We start from the raw sequence: 2687 nt of genomic DNA, 5'->3' as shown, positions 1-2687 counted from the left end.
GCAAATTACTGCACGCAAAATTTGATCTTGATAAATCCGGCCCATTGACTTTAAAATTTTGGTTCCAAATTTCCTTGCCCTACATAAAGGAGTAAGACCCCTCAGTGCATCCCTGGCCTTTTGTGTCCCATTCTTCACACCACACCTTTTGGCCGTCAAGCCAGTTTCTCTTAAAAGTCAAAAAGACTTAATATAAAGCCCAAGGAAACTCTCCTTTCAGGTTGTACAGTAGACTGTGCAACGACTTTCCCCTGTTCCTTTGTTTGGCTGACTAAGACTTTGTTATACAGGAAAAACTTTGGCTGGTGTATTTCAACTTTTGATTCATATTTATTTATTGTCCCCAATATTCAGTCTTTTTATGCCATTTTGTGATTCTTATCTCTGGAAAGGGCTTCACTGTATACATAAACTTTACTTATTCAATGGAGTTTTAATCTGAACAAATAAAGGAAATGAATGTTAACTTAGAAGATATTTCTTCCTTTTCTAAGAAAAGATTTTTGCCACCATAGTTTTCTAGTTACCTTAGCTCTGCACTAGAAAAGTGAGAAAAAATATATAATAGGTTATTATTTTTGCTTATTCTCACAGCTGCATTATTTTATTGTGTCCCTGCACAAGAGGAAGCTAGCTGGTTCATTACCACAATTGGTCCCTGTTTTCTAAGTTTTAAAGGTCACAGAAATGAATCTCAAATTAGGTTGAAAGGTGCTATGATTGCTGTATAGATTTGAGATATTCAGAGAATTGTTTGTTTCTTAGGCTTGTGAGAAAACATTATTAATGCTTTTTCAAATTTTGGGTTTAAGAAATTGCAGTGTCTAAGGTGTTTATCTATGATGTATACATTTTTTACTTTGTCTCGATTGTTTTTTTTTTTTTTTTTTTTTTTTTTCATTCCATTGAGAATCTAAAAACAACTGCAGTAGTTGTTTCCTACAGCTAAAATGAACCAGAAAAAGCATAAAATTTAACAAACACTGTAGCTCCAATATAAGCAACTTGTTAAAAGTTAGTGAATGACTATCTACTGTATTTCTTTTCTGTAATGAAAAAAAATTAGTAATCATTTTCAAGTGACTGAAATGAGCTTGTCAATAATGACAAAAATATGCAATGGCTTTCCATGTAAGCTGAACCTTAAATTTTAAATCATCAGATAATACATTTTGTTCTGCTGTAGAGAGTGCTAACCTTTCTTCCTCTGCCAGAGGCTTTCCCTATCTGGACATGTGCTGCATGACAATTCTTCCTCACTGGACTATGCAGCACTATCAGATGCTTCACCAACTTCTTTTGATCTGTGACTGCCACTCTGTGGTCATAAATATTTAACAGTTTTCCACACTGTCTTTGAAAATGATTTCTGCATCTCATGTATGAAAAGGTGAGCTTAAGATAATATACTATAAGTACAATAAAAGTGTGGATGTTTATTTCACTCTTGGTAAGTATTTGTTAAAAGTGCTAAGATGAATGCATTTTTTCTTTTTTTTAATACAACCTTTAATTTGACTAAATTTGTTAATTAATCACAAGGTCAAAACCAATAGAGAGAATGATTTTAAATAGTCTTCTTTTCAATTATTTCTTATGTTTTGTTTTTGTAAAATCTTCTGTCAGTTTTGTCTCAGGAAATGAGGCATATTGATCATGCAGACCATAGGGGAAGGTGACTTGTCTCTTTGTTGATTTTAGCAGATGTTTTTAATCTTTATCCATATAAATGACCATCAAAAATAGGATTGCAAGCTATTCTGTTTCAGGGGTGACCCAATTATTATTTTTAAATTTCTTGGCATTTACTACAGTTTAAGGTGCAAAATACTTTTAGGACATTCTTAGTGCTTTTTCTTTAGCACTAAAAAATCTCCACCATACTTAAGAAGCCTTAATTGCTTTAATTCCTAACCTATTCTTTGGTGTTGACAAGCTCAATTGTATACCTATTTCACACTATTCTGCCTTTTTGCTTTAGTGATGTTGCTATTATACAACAAAGACATTTTGTTTTGTTAAACATTTAAGAATGTTGATCACACAGTTTGAATGCCACAGTGAAATCCAGGCTGTCACATATGTTTTGGGGGAAAAGTAAAAAAAAAACCCTGCCCTGTACAGTAAGAGCTTCATTCTCATACATGGTGTGAAACCTACTGTACATCTAGACCCCTGCTGCAGAATTAATACAACACAAAGGTAACAACAATGACTCACTGACTTTGCTTATCTCACACAATGGTTATTCAGATGCTTCATTCATCTTAACTTGTTCAAAGATTGAAACTGTAATTAAGACTGGTCTGTCTGTTATTGGGTATAAAAAAAGTAAATACCTTTAGTAAAAAGGTCCTGTCACAATGCAGATGCAGAAACTAAAGCAGATTGTCATGGTTGCTACCCTGATAGCTGACCTAATTGCTCATTTGACTTACCTGCCTAACTCTGCCTGGTTAACAATCATCACTAATCTCATCCACCTGCTCCCGCTGCTTTATATACAGCTCAGTCCCAGGTATCGGGGCCAGATCATTGACATTCAATTCAATTCAGTTTATTTATATAGCGCCGATTACCAAAACTTGTCATCTCAAGGCACTTCACAGTTCAACCATATCATACAGTCAAATTGATACAAAGTTTTCTATCTAAGGAAAACCAGTTGATTGCATTGACTCAAATAC

The sequence above is a fragment of the Cyprinodon variegatus genome, unplaced genomic scaffold, assembly GCF_000732505.1.
Source record: "Cyprinodon variegatus isolate N-32 unplaced genomic scaffold, C_variegatus-1.0 Scaffold180, whole genome shotgun sequence".
NCBI lineage: Eukaryota > Metazoa > Chordata > Actinopteri > Cyprinodontiformes > Cyprinodontidae > Cyprinodon > Cyprinodon variegatus.
This window is presented reverse-complemented; position numbering follows the sequence as displayed.